The sequence below is a fragment of the Rattus norvegicus genome, chromosome 3 (assembly GCF_021556685.1).
Source record: "Rattus norvegicus strain SHRSP/BbbUtx chromosome 3, alternate assembly SHRSP_T2T, whole genome shotgun sequence".
Classification (NCBI taxonomy): Eukaryota; Metazoa; Chordata; class Mammalia; order Rodentia; family Muridae; genus Rattus; species Rattus norvegicus.
In genome coordinates, this window is record NC_141536.1 from 1,448,700 (window position 1) to 1,463,553 (window position 14,854).

The 14,854-nt window shown below is 38.6% G+C and overlaps 1 protein-coding gene across 8 annotated transcripts in view; it reads left to right on the forward strand.

Annotated features, from left to right (window-relative positions):
- LOC147995335 (uncharacterized) overlaps positions 1–14,854 on the forward strand; it is a 305,835-nt gene that overhangs the window by 3,740 nt on the left and 287,241 nt on the right. Inside the window, exon 3 of one of the 8 annotated variants that reach the window (XR_015684146.1) lies at positions 7,282–8,455. The exons of 5 other annotated variants lie outside the window; for them this stretch is intronic. The gene's annotated coding sequence lies outside the window, so the exon portion shown is untranslated. Of the gene's footprint in view, positions 1–391; positions 5,056–7,281; positions 8,927–14,854 lie in introns of those variants that run through there. 2 more of the 8 variants (XR_015684148.1, XR_015684144.1) reach the window with 2 other exon arrangements.

Sequence of the window (14,854 nt, forward strand, 5' to 3'; positions counted from 1 at the left end):
CTCTCTCTCTCTCTCACACACACACACACACACACACACAAACACACACATACTTCCTAGGATGAAAGAAAAAAATGAAAAGGAAGCCACCCATGGTGATGCATGACTTTGATCTCACTTTGGTCTCAGCACTGGAAAGGAAGATAGGAAGGCCTATCTAGATGCAATGTGAAGAAGGCCTCTGTCAGATGAGTTAATGGCTAGGGAACTGTTAGCTGGCTAGTCTGCCATTTTGTTGCAGTTGCTAATATTATAAGGACACTTTCTCATTGGTTGTTTCTGCTGTTGCTGCAAGAATTCATTACATATTCTGTTAGGTTCTTCTGTGTGATAACACACTCAGAAACCAAACACTGTAGAAGTCAGTCTAACTGCTTTCTTTGTTGTCTAGTTACCCGCAATAATCTTGGACCTGAACTGAACACCCAGCAGCATTTCCTGCACCCACCCATGTATAAGCTTTTATAAGCTGGACCACCAACACTAGAGCGACAGTGCAGACAGAGACTATTTGGAACCGGACTTCCATTTTGAGTTTTTGTTTGTGTTCTTGTTTTTTTCTCCTGTCCTGTCCTGTCCTGTCCTGTTCTGTCCTGTCCATCCTGTCTCTCTGTCTGTCTGTCTGTCTCTCTGTCTTTCTGTCTGTAAATCCACACATGTAGTTCTTTCCACGTCTTATGTTTCAAAACAAATAATGCTTGTTGTGCTTCTCATTCCATTCAAGGGTACTATTCTCTAGATCAGAGGAGCCCCCTTACAATTCTCCACAGGTAGTGATGACTGGAGTGTTCAGTGCGACTAAGCAGGAATTATATGGTTGCTGCCATTATGCTTGATCTTACCCAAGGAAGGGTTGCGGTGGTTGCCAAGATGGCGAACAACAGACAGTGATTGAAGAGATGGAACAATAACCTACAATTCTCCCTCTCTGTCACTGTTTCTCTGTTACTCTCTCTCTCTCTTCCCTCCTTCCCTCCCTCCTCTCTCAGACCTGAATGAACATTGGAACTAAAGTAAATGTACAGTGAAAAGAAACCAGGTGTGGTGCTGCATGTCTTTTATTGCATCACTTGAGAGGTGGAGGTGGGTAGAACCCTGTGAGCAGGCTGCAGACCTGATCCAGGTACTGATTTCCAGGGCTTATGTGCAAAGACCCCTGACTCAACTAAAGAAATGAAGAGGAAATTAAAGAAACAGATACAATTAACTTGGAATAAACCAAACAAACTAAGGAAAAGGAAAGGCAGTATTGGGATGGACTGGCTTACAGAGGATGGGCAAACATTTATTTGCCAGTGCCTCCTCAGTTGAACACACACACACACACACACACACACACACACACACACTCACACACACACTCACACAGAGAGAAAGAGAGAGAGAGCGATCAATCTGTTTGTCTCGCTCCCCTAATTTTTCAGACAGGGTTTCTCTATGAATTCCTCTGTAGACTGGTTGCTCAGAGGGCAAAGCTGCTGGCTGTTAAAGGTCTAGGGAAAACATGAAGGCCTGAGGGAACTGTTAAGGCCTAGATGCCCTGTGAAGGAGGCCTACATCATGTATACATACACACACACATATTCATATGTATGAATATGTATATGAATGTGTATACACTCAGGTATCTTTATTTAATTAGCTTATTTTGAACATAATTTCCATGCTAATCAAAAAGAGGAAATTTTCTTTGGCATCGGATTCTTCCTGAATAAAAAAATGGATATAAATTATCACATATTCAGATGTTATGTCTAATATTGAGAAGATATTCCCAGATATGGTGTTAACCCATCATAGTCCATGTGTGAAAACAAAACAGACTTAGTAAGAATTTTGACAAATGGATTTTAAAAACATATAGGGTTATTAAGAGCAGTAGTAACATTTTTAACTTGATATTTTATATATTTACACTGCAAATGTTATTCCCTTGCCCAGTTACCCACTCTCCCACACCCCACACCCTGCTTCCATGAGGATGTTTTTCCTCCCATTCACCCATTCGCACCTCAATAGCATGCCATTCCCCTACACTGGAGAAAGGAGCATTCACAGGACCAAGGGCTTCTCCTCCTATTGATGCCAGACAATGCCATCCTCTGCTCCATATGCAACTGAAGTGTTAGGCTTTTACATGAGTACTATTTGGTTAGTAGTTTAATCCCTAGGAGCACTGGTTAGTCTAGCTGGTTGATATTGTTGTTCTTCCTATGGGTTTGCAAACCTTTTCAGCTCTTCCTTCACTCCTTCATTGGAGTCCCCATGGAGTCCGATGGTTAGCTTCAAGCGTGCTTGTCTATATCAGTGAGGTTCTGGCAGAGTCTCTCAGGAGACATCCACATCAAGCTCCCATCAGTAAGGACTTCTTGGCATCAGCAATACTAACTAGGTTTGGTGGCTGCATATGTGATAGATTCCCAGATGGTGCAGCATCTAGATGGCCTTTCCTTAAGTCTCTGCTCCACTGTGTCCCTATATTCCCCTCCCTCTTGAGTATTTTGTTCCCCCTTCTAGGAAGGACTGAAGTGTCCACATTTTGTTCTTCATCCTTCTTGAGCGTCATATGGTCTATGAATTGTATCTTGCGTATTCCAAGCTTTGGACTAGTATCTACAAACTGGGTTAATTCACTCAGGATGATATTTCCTAGTTCCATCCATTTGCCTAGGAATTTCATGAAGTCATTGTTTTTGAAAGCTGAGTAGTACTTCATTGTGCAAATATGCCACATTTTCTGTATCCATTCCTCTGTTGAAGGGCATCTGGGTTCCAGCTTCTGGCTGGAGGGCCTTTGCACTAGAACTCTTCCAGTCTGATGTCTCTCTCTCTCTCAGACATGCTCAAAAGTTTTTGTCCTGGGTGATTCTAGAATTCCATAAGTCTGGATATAGTATTTTGTGTAAAATTACGAAAGCATTTTAATTAAATTAAAATAAAGGAAAAGTTAAAACTATGGATAAACTCTCTTCCAGCTTAATCTGTTCTTGGTTATTATCAGTATCTAAGATACATGCTGGGTGACAACAGCAAATTAAGAATTACCCTGCAGTCCCTTAACCATTTTCTATGTATCTGTGGTGTTGTGTGTTATAAGAATGTTGGTGGATGTGAGTGTGTGGTGCATGCCTGTAACTGTGTGGCTTTACCCATCTGTGCATGTGTTTTTGGAGTTCTGAGAGGGATTTCAAGCATCTTCCTTAGTGCTGTTCACTGTTCTTGACGTAAGTTCTCTTGTTGAACTAGAAATTTACTGTGGGATTGGAGAACTGGTCAGTGAGCCCTCAGGATTCAGAGGTAATAGTTATGTGTAGCTATCCCCTATGCCTGGCATTATGTATACATGCTGAATATTCACACCCAGGTCCATATGTTTCTACCCACTGAGCAATTTCCCAGTCCTAGAGTGGTGAATGTTTGCTTAAGATTTGATAACAGATCTTAATTGTTTTCTGTTTTTGCTTTTGTTTGTAATTTTCCATAGATATCTCTGCAGGTGGATATTATAAAACACACCTGAATAGACCAGAAAATAAAAATAGGAGTAGATGCATTACAAGCAATTCTATAAAACCGTACTTTGCATACTTACCTTGTGAAGCACAGTTGATATTTCTGGGTTTGCCTGTTATATAAACAGCATAGTTTGATATAAGGACAGTTTAGACTCTTTAAATAGAAAAGGAATAAGAGAGATACATCTATTGAGATAGTATAGGGAATTTGATACTTTATCACATGAGAATTAAAACTGAGCCACATAGCCTTCAGCTGAGGAAATGAGGGAGAAGTGTGTATATACCTTTTGCAGCACAGTCTCTGGAATAAAAAAAACAGGGACATTTAAATAAATATATAGCAGTGTTTAAGACTTCATTTCTCTTCCAATATTTGCAATTACATAGTCAAACATTATATCTTGGAGTCATAGATCACTGTGTTATCTAGGATTGCACGGTGAGGATGGCATAGTGGCAGTAGAGCAAAATAACTGATAGGAAAAGCAGAGCAGTCACCCCATTAGGATTCATATGAATTGCATTTCCTCCCTGCTGGCAACTAAGCAACAATGGGTGAAACTGTACAAGTACCTCTGTAGTAATTTGGTGTCTTGGGGTTATGTCCCGAGGATATACAGCTGGAGCACATGGTGTTCAATTTATTTTTAGTTTGTCTGATTTAAAATGTGATTGCTGTTAGTAAACATTTTTGTGAAGATTGCTTGAAATTTATTTGCTCTTTATTAGAAATTGTAGAATCATATTTATAATTTGCAGTCCTGGGGGTACTGGTGGTTGTACATGGGGAACAACTAAGTCAGCAAATGATTAAGTCAGACAATGCTGACGAAAAGAACATGGGATACCACAGTTACAGCTGCCTAAGAACTGATAACCACAACCTAAGGGAAGAGTCTCTTCCCTCAACCTTGACTCCTTTAAGACATTGGCTTCAGCATCAGACAGGCCTTGACAAGTGTGATCCTGGGTAAGGGCATAGAACTAGTGTTCCAGTTATTCTTTTGTCCAGGTCTTTCAGACAGCCTTGGGCAGTCCTGGCTCCCCACATTAATAGGTACTTCATAGTATTCATAAGACTTTCCAGCTGGATGTGACTTTTGAATTTTCTTTCATAAGCAGGGAAGTGTTAGATCACAGTCCTGTCTAACTGGCTGCTTTCCTCAAACCTGCCATCCCCTTTGTAACCTCAATATAATTGATAAGCAACATGTTCTGTGGCCTTGTAGTCTCTCTGTCCCTTGCATCTGATTCCCAGGCCCCAAAAACCTTTAATGGTAACTCTGCCTCCACCTTTTTTCTTTCTGTGATACATCTATTAGTCTAGATCACAAGGTATATATCCTACCCAAAAAAATCATATGATTGAGGAACAACAAAATCCTATAATTTCTTGGAAATTAAAAATCCTCACTCTCCTATCTTTGTCTTTAGTATCCCATCATGGTTATATGTGGCCATGATGCAATAAATCACTTCATACTCAAGGACTTAAGCATGTTTTCCCTTCAGGACACTCGACACACAATATATGTGCTGCAGTAAAAATAAAAACAAAAAAAGAAAACAAAAAACCTGACAGAACTGGTTCCCAGGTATACCCTAGCTGTCTCAGTCCCTTATTATTTCTGGTGCCATTGGAAATAGGAATAATTTATCTCAGTGGCTCCATGCTGCCGCATCTACTTTCTGACACACTATTCTTCCCAATACGGCACCCTGTCAGGCTGCTCCTCCCTCATCCACAGCCCTCTTGGTTGGGTTTCCATCACGCCAGGCAAACACATCCCAATTCTTTGGTAGGCCCATGCATCTGGCCACCATACACTCTCTTAAACTCAATTAAGTTGCCTTATGAAAGAACACATCAAACAATATTTTCTGATCCAATTGATAAGATATAATTTGCCAATCCAGACAGCACAAAATCCTGTACACACCCATCCCTTGAGAATAGTCATAACAACCTGTAATATGTACAGAGAGGCATCTAAACATCTACTGCCATGTTCTCTGTGCTCTCACATTCTCACTCTGGCTTCCTCTGCCTCTCTAAAACTTTTCTCCCACCCATCCTTCCTTCTTATCCAATGACAGGCCTGGTTCTATCCTGTACCTCCCTTCCCTTAATAATGACATCAATCTACTCTTTTACCCTTTTAATTAAAAAAAAACCAGAAATTTTTTTCTCAAATATAAGTTGAGCACAACTATTATCATTCTGTAATTTAAAAGTATCAGATGTACCTAACACCCAGCCCAACTTTTATCAGTTAAACAGAACATTTAGTTATATATTTTAGCTTTTAAAAGGCTTAAAATCTGTTATATCCTGGCTAGCTTATGTATTATCTGATAACTAACTAATAAATATGTATTCTCAAAGTTAAATAGTCTGAGTGGGTTATAAGATTATACTAAGTTTTCAACCCTGCCAGTAATCTGAGAATGAGCCATATATCTGTAAATATAGGAAGCCTAGCATGGCTTCTAGAACTGAGACAGGTTATAGAGACAATTTTCTATTTGCACAGTCCCCTGTGAGCAACACGTGAGAGCAAGTCTTCAGGCTTCTGGCTTAGGATCATCAGACAGACTTTTGAAACACTGAATTTTGAAGGGCTAATCATTCTGGCTTGGCAGAAATTTTCAGCCAACTTATTCTGCAATGTTTCCTTTTCTGGACAGTAATTAGTCTGTAGAAGAATTGGAGCAATTTTTGCATAGTGCCTGTCAGCCACAATAAATCACCTCACGTGGAGGTGGAGATTTTCAATTTCTTCTTTGAATATACCAAGGGGGAGCTGGTGGGAGCGGACATGTCTCAATAAAAGTTAAAGAACATTAAATGTCATATTTTGTGGACTTCCGGTGTTTTTTAGAAACTGTCTAACTATATAAGTAATCTGGACTGTTGTCCATTAATTATCTTAACAAATTATCTTGAAAGCATTCTAACAATAAACTTAGAGACATGAATTTGCTATTTGGCCTTAAACTCACGTGCTTAATCATCTCAGCTTCATTTTTTAATAGCAGAAAAGGACTGGGTATAAGCCATCTCTGTTGAAAAATGTTGTATATGCACAATACGTGTACATCAGAGTAACAATATTAATTTTAAATCAATGAGAAATTTATATTAAAGAAAATCTTAAAAATCTAAATTTGTATCAAATAAATTCTGTGCCAATGTAAAAGATCATAACTTTAGTTTAGTAATAAATATAAAAATAATTATGTACAGCTTGAAGAATCCATTGAAGAGTTTTTGCCTCAATTCCCTGGACTTTGGGGGACTAAAAGTAGTTATTCTAAGGTTGTTTTTCTGAGGAATTTAGAAATGCTTATAATTTAACAGGGAGGAATTAGCTCAAACTGATTATACATAATCTCAGTCGGTGAAAAACCTTGTATTTATTACTAAGCTAAAGTTATAATCTTTTACATTTGGAAGTATATTATAATACATTACATTCTCTCCCATGATCTCTTACGATGATCTCTTAAACAGTGAAGAAAATTTGTACATCTTTTAAACTCATCTATTATTTCTAGCTTTATATTTATAAGCTATTTAGAATTGGTCTATAGAGATATTCTATCTTCTGTTAATTAAGTAAACATTTGTCCTTTCATATTTTTCTTTATTTTTTATATAAAGAAATATACTTGTATGCACTCTACATTCCCTTTACCAAATCTCACCAGATTTCCTATAATACATCTCCTGACACCATGTTTTCATCTGTTTACCTTTTAGATCTCATCAAAGAATCAGAATCTAGTGTCACCCATGAAGGGAATCTATTGAAGCACAAGCAAATTACCAAGGCAATACCCCCCCCCAAATGAATGATTCTTCATTCACCAGTAGCCATCAAATGCCAAAAGCCCCTCAATATGGCATTAGCAAGGGTTGGTCACCCCATCTAAGCCCTGACTCTAGCTGGCTTGATCATGTGAAAGTATTGTGTTAACACTGGTGCTGTGGGTTCATGAGTGTGATAACCATGAGCTGTCCAGAGGACGGCTTTTCATTCTCTGTACCTAACAGCTATCACAATTTTTCTTGATACAGTAGAGATCAATTCAATGTTCATTGCAAGAAGGCAGGAACATACTCATCTAATTATGATGGAGATGTTATTAAAATTTTTTTATTTATGTAAATGCCTTTTATTTATAAAAATACGAGAGAATTTTATTTCTGTTTGTGGTCTGAAACATCTTCCTTTCATTCATAACAAACAAATGATAGTTCTAACTTTTGATATGACATTATAATATAATGTATATGTATCAAACTTTTCTAAATTTGTGTGCATGTGTATCCCATTTTTAAGAGTATTAAGTTTTTTCTTAATGTTTTCTAGCTGTATTAATATGATCATAAGATTTTCTTTTTAAGTAAAATAACTTATGCATTATTTTACTAACATAAGTCTTAATTTTATATCTCAAATATTATTTTCTATTTCATATATAGATGAATTGTAGTTGTTAACATTTGGTTGATCAATTAGTTCCTTGTTTATTAAATTGTAAATTTATACTTTTGTGTTGAAACTAACTTTTGTAAAGTTTGCACACATAATTTTCATATTTATTCAGTTGATATCACGTGATTCATAAAATTCTTTCTCTTCAAATAACTACAACATAGATTTTGATTAGTTTAATGAACAAAGACTATTAAATGCACCTGTAGAAATTATTGATTTGAATATTGATTTGAATAACTATAGAGAATAATTTGATATTAAATACTGGGTAGGAGTGTGGGACTGCATTTTAACTATCTGAATTATGCTGTTTCAAGGTTATGTTAAATAACTTTTTTTATAGCTATGTACAGTATTAACATGACTTACATTCAAATCATTGTTCTTTGTCCTTCATTTTCTTTTTGACTTTTTTTAGTTTTTCATATTTAAAAGCGGTTTTAAATATTTGCTTCATGCATCTGTACATGTGTGCACAAATGAGTACAGGTACTTGCAAAATGTAGGAGAGGGTACCCAATTTCCAGAGCTCGATTGACAAGTAGTAATGACCCACCAAGTATAGATACTGGACACTGAACTTAGGTCCTCTACTAGAGACCAAGGAAAACCCCTGAGCCTTTTCTATAGGTCCTGATTTTAATTTTTGTTAAGGGTTTAGTTCTGTGTGCCTTTCCTATTCACGAAAACAACTTTGTCGAATTTGATACAAACAGTTTTGTGTAAATATTCATCTTTAATTAATTGGGATTCAAAAATTTGGACTGTATTTCCTATTGATTTTAGTAAGATGATATCATACTGATATATACTATCAGAAAATCCTGCATGAAGTCACCATGACTGAAAATAGGAATAGAGAAGGCTTAAAAAATTGTACTTCATTAAAGGTTGACATGTCCACGATTCCTCTCATTAAAGTAAGCTCATATGTGGGAAAAGATACTTCAAATCAATCAGTTGAGGATTTGCCTTATTCTTATAGTATCAACTCGGCTCATTTACATTCTACCACTGTGAGCAAATTGTCTCCCCAAGTGACTCCCATGTGGTTATTATCATTGTCTTTTTGAATTTTGCTGTACATATGGCTAGTTTGAAAAATTTGAAACTTAATGAGGCTTGAATGGACTAAGAAAGAATCACCAGTGTTTCATCTGCTCAGTCCTTTTTTTTTTTTTTCCTCATTGCAACACCTCGAATTGCCGTTATTTCAGTATGCATCCACATTTCAACATTTAGTGGTCCTGAACAGAGTGGGGATCCTGGGTCCTGTCAATGAGCCAGGAGCCAGGCCCACCTATCTGCAAACGATCTGTGAACATGGTGACACAGAGCTCCTCTGGGTCCCTACCCAGAGTCTGAGGAGCAACACTGAGGAGCAGAGTCAGGACCTCGTGCTCCAGCTGTCAGACTCCACTCCAGACCCGATGGGTGGTCAGGGTGACTGAAAGCCCTGTTCAAACCTCTTCAACGTGTAAAAACAAAGCAATTATGGGAAAAGGAACCAACTCAGAACCATGCGCACCGAGGACTCTCCACATGGCCTTTCTCTAGGCATATATCCAAGGACCCTGAGCGGTGGCCCGTCTGAGTCGCCCTGTGACTGCTCTGTTCACCTCTAGACCTGAGCTCAAAGCTCAGGAGTTGATGGTGGTGGCAGGGCCGCAGACCCAGCGCTCCCTTCCCAGGCTGGTGGCAGGTGAACAAGTGTGGTCCAGAGCTAAGGGAGGGAGGCCAGGCGTTTTCAACCTCATCTGATGGCTTCTGGCCACAGCAAGTGTTGGGTGATGATGGGCAACAAGGGACTTGAGGAGGGGAAAGCAGCACCCCTTGATAAAGGTGGGGAGACTGGAAGCTCTGAATTCCTCACCCAGGGCCAATTTCAGGGGAGGGGAGGTTACAATCTAAGCTTTGACCAAGGGTGGGAGTGGAGGAGTGGGGACCATGGCTTGGATGGGGCAATCACTTAAGACTTAAGAAAGCATGGGTACAGCCAGAGCACCCCAAACCTAGTGGTGGTCAGTCCCACAGCTGCTACCTGAAACCTCCTCATCTAATCTATGGGCCACCACACAGCTGTGGCAGAGGGCGGGGCGGGCAAAGGCATACCCAGGCCAAGTGCCAGCAGCAGGTGATTGTGTGAGACGTGTCTGTCCACAGTTGCGTTAGCTATGCCCACCGCTCCCAAAGGAAACCGATTTCAACACACCTTATTGATCCCAGAAGTTCAACCAGGCAGACAGCGGTTATACTCGACAGATGATGTTACACAGCACAACTTAGGTATTTCAAATGGACAAGAAGTTAGTATCAGAGCAGTGTCTCAGGATGAAGTCTGAGTGGAGCTTCCTCTCCAGTACTTTGAGGTCTACAGATGGATCTAGAAAATTCACTACTGTGGAAAATGAAGACTTGGGTTGGATGGGGAAGGGAGGCCGGGGCCTTGGTGACTAATGGCTGTAACACTGTCCTTCTGGTGGCTGTGGCAGCTTCATGTTCTCTTTTGACATCATCAAGCGCCTCAGTTCCTGCAGGATGACTTTGATGCTGTGGGAATTCTGTCACTTTGCCAGTACTGCCATGGCTCGTGGATCCACCACTCCATTGGAACTGCTCACGCCGTTCATATTGACTCTTGTTACAAATCTCACAGACTGGGATGCTTCTGGATACTAGAGTGGCCCACGCTCTATCTTAAGGCTGCATATTCGGTTTTCATAAATTGTTCGTGGAGGCCCAATTATCATGCCTGTCTATCTTGTGAGTGTCATGTCCTCATAGTCCTCCAGACCCTAGCTTACTGTGCTGTCGCCTACTCCTTTCTGGCCTTCTTCCAGCTCTTCCAACAGTCGGAAATCTCAAAGGACTTTTACTCCCGAGTCTGTGGTGGCTGCCATCTTGAGTCGATATCGCTCGAAGTCAGTCCTTCCTTTCTTCCTCTACCCCCCTCTCTCTCTTTCTCTCTTTTTTCCACAGGGTCTCATAAACCCCAGACTTGCCTGAAGCTCACTATATATTCAGTGATGACTTTGAAGGTCTGATATTCACCAGTGAATTATAGATACGAACAACCATGCCTGATCTTGTACAGTTTTGGAACTCATCCAAGGGTGTCTTCCATACTGGCATGTAGCCTGTCAAATGAGCAACTTAACAAATCTCTTCCTGTTTCTTCCTGTTCCCTTCCTTCATTCCTTCCTTCCTTCCTTCCTCCCTTCCTTCCTTCCTTCCTTCCATGCTTTCTTCCTTCCCTTCTTTTATTTTCCTTCTGTTCTTTCTGTTCATGCATTTTGTTTTCATTTTGATTTTGAAGTTAAAAGCTATTACTGAAGTTTTCACTTCTTGAAACTAGAAAGCATGAGCTGTAGAGCATTTAGACTTTCATATGTAGAAATCATTGTGTACCTATAGCAAAAACTATATACATTAAAGGTGACAGAAGCATTATTGTTTCAAAGTACTGGCTCTGTTCTTCAGTTATTGTTAGAAACTTTTTTTATTATTAATAGTCCACATAATCTAATATGTATACTATGAACATCTGAATTTTGAAAATGACAAAGGGGTATAAATTACATTTTCAATGCAGTAACACAGACACAAGCATCTTTCTAATATTCTCATTATAGAGTTAATATTTTATCTGTCATGCAAATGTATTTTAGAGAAATTCATTAAGGATTCTCCTCTTGCTTAATTGTAGGTGACATTATCAAAACTTCTGAGAAAACAGGAATTCCAATGTGATTGTACTTAATATCTTAAAGTTGAAATTGGTACAAAAAACAACACTAGGATGAATTTTTTTATAACTTCTGATTTCATTGAATAGGCATGAGATTAGACATGGCTTGTGTCATTCTTAGAAGTTCTTACAAGAAAGTAACAGGAGAATTCTTTTAGAGCTTCCATAATTCGTGTCATTATTTGAAGAAGATGCTCATCAGTTTTATCTGAGTTTACTGTCTAGGTGAGGTGTTTCCAGGATGTTTTCATCTTATTACAAGAAGTCACAGAGAGCAAGGTGACAAAGAAACTTTATTCAAAAGCAAAGTGAGAAACACTGGTATTCAGTGTAGCTTTAATTTGTGGACCTCTCGAGAAGGAGGAATTGTTTACTCAGAGTTCAGTGTGGATATTTCTGTTTTGATTGACTTTTTTTGATTAGGCAAGCCTTAATTTACTGTGAACATCAGTTTCCAAGATGCATTTGATCTAATCAAATGCGTATTCAATTATCACTAGGTATATGACATTAAGGATCTTTCCCTTGAAAGTTTATCCAGAGGATTCAATACGACTTACGGAGTATATACTCTAAACTGTCTCCGGCAAGTTGAAACAGATTTCTCCCTCCAGTATGTGGATATGCTCTTGAATACTTTTGAATGGAAGTTGATCATGAAAGAGAAGTTTATAAACAATGTTATGTGCAGGGAGTCTTAGTCCATTGTTTGATATGTATGCAGGTGAGATGAGGTGAGCAACTTCATTGTTAGGTATATTTCTGGAAGGTAGATTTTTATGCAGCCTAAGTCAAGTGAAGTTCCAGGTCGAAGTGCTTTTCCCATACTTATATGCCTCATTCATGGAATTTTAGTGCTTTTGCTTGTATTGTTACTTAGGCTACAGTACAGCTCACTGTTTCTTTGATGTTTGCTCAGACTCAGCTCAGTCAGTGACTGCATCTCAGTAGCTGCTGGACTTATTTGGCTCTTGTTCTTTGTCTTCCAATTTAATGGTATCTTCTTCAAGGATCATACAATTTGGTCATTTTATGAATATTAATGTAACTAGTCATAAGCCCTTATCAAATGATATCCAAGTCTCCTATGCTGACATAAAATGGAATTGTCACTCCAGAGACTTGCTGAGCTTCAATATGAACTTCTAACTTCATGATGAGTAGATAACCTTCATCAACTGCTTATGAGAAATTCATTTAAATGTTGACAATTATGTTGGGCCAGCAAGAGGGAAAAAGGACTTGCAGAACAAGCTTAACACCCTCACTTTAATCATAGGAATCCATAGATAATGACCCATTACAGAAATTGGCCATCTGGCCTATACACATGCTGTGGAATCAGAAGACCTACGTGAACACACACAGATGCAGCACACACACACACACACAAACACACACACCAAAAAAATAGTAAACTAATGTTTTTTAAATTTTCTAATATTAATATGTCATGCCCTTACTTTATTCTGACAACTGATTTATGTCGATCCACGGTTTACAAAATAGTATTCATGATCAATGGCAATTATAAAGGTCAAGTGGACATTTTCATGAGTTCAAGGTTATAAATTATTAATTTAATATTCCTCAGTACATGACCACCAAGAATTAGTGTGTGTGATATGGTGTGCGTGTGTGTGTGTGTGTGTGTGTGTGTGTGTGTGTGTGTCTGTCTGTCTGTCTGTCTATCTGTCTGTCTGTCTGTCTCTCTGTCTGTGTCTTCATGCCTATGTGTTCAAGCGGAAGACAGAGAAAGTAAATAGTATCCTCTTTTATGATTTTCTACACAATTTTTTCAATTCAAAGCCTTTCACTAGTACTGATGCTATCTTGCTGTGCACAAGCTCCAGAAATTCTTTCTCTGTCATCATAGCACTGGGGTTACAGCTGTATACAACCATGACTGTTTTTTTTTTTTCTTTTTTTTTTCTTTTTTTCAGAGCTGGGGACCGAACCCAGGGCCTTGCGCTTGTTAGGCAAGCGCTCTACCACTGAGCTAAATCCCCAACCCCAACCATGACTGTTTTAAAGTGCGGGCACAGAAATTTGAATTCTCTTCTTTCTGCAGCAAACTCTTTCCCATACTAGGTTATCTCTTATCGTCACTTCTGAGTAATTCTGAAGACTGCTGTTTTCACTCTCTGTAAATTTGGTAAATTATATTTACAGTCAGGATTCGGAATTTCTATGGTCTGATAATAAAACCTGCCCCATGTCATCTAAGAGCTTTTAGAATGTGGCCATTGCTTTTTACTTTTCATAATTTCAAATGTCTCCTCCTAAACAGAAATCAATGTGTTTTGATAATCATAATTTAGAATGTTTCCAACTGATTTGAAATGTTACTTCAAGTTGTGAATTCATTTCTTTTTTTGTATCATGATACGATTTGGGCTTCTGGAAATAGTAAGTTCAAGCAGAAATAAAAGTTTAGACATACTGTATCTACACAGCTAAGGCTTAAGCAGCCAACAAGCATTTCTCTAACTGACATGTTTACACAGGTGTCCTGTGAAAAAATAAACTAAAAAGTCAGATATTTTGCTAGTTCAACACTCTGGGTACAAGTAGTTGAAATGACTGATCTTCTCTGCCAGACTGAGGATTTCGCTTTCCTCCCGATGCACTGCAGTGTCAGCAATCAATGTTGTCTCTTTTCTCTTGATCCATCTGACTAACTCCAGATACCTGATCTAAATGAAGCAGTGATTTGAAATATTGCTGCATTCACTGGCCATTTCAGTCTAGAAAGAACTGGAAATGATATCTAAAAGGAGAAGACTCAAACTGAGCAACACATACTCTAGCTAATGCTGCAAGGTAACATGGTGATCAACATAGTTGGTTTCTGACAGACCTGTGTTTCATCTGTGGATGTCTGAAAGATATAACACTGTGAAAATCTACATATTCTTAGAGATGTAACATTCCTCCTCTGTTCACTGTGAGGATAAAATTAAATTGATCATTCAATAGTCTTGTGGGAACTATGTCAAACTAATAACCATACACGATAGCAATTGTTATTGTTGCTTATCTAAAACCTAATAGAACACATATTCTATTGAACTCCACATGAC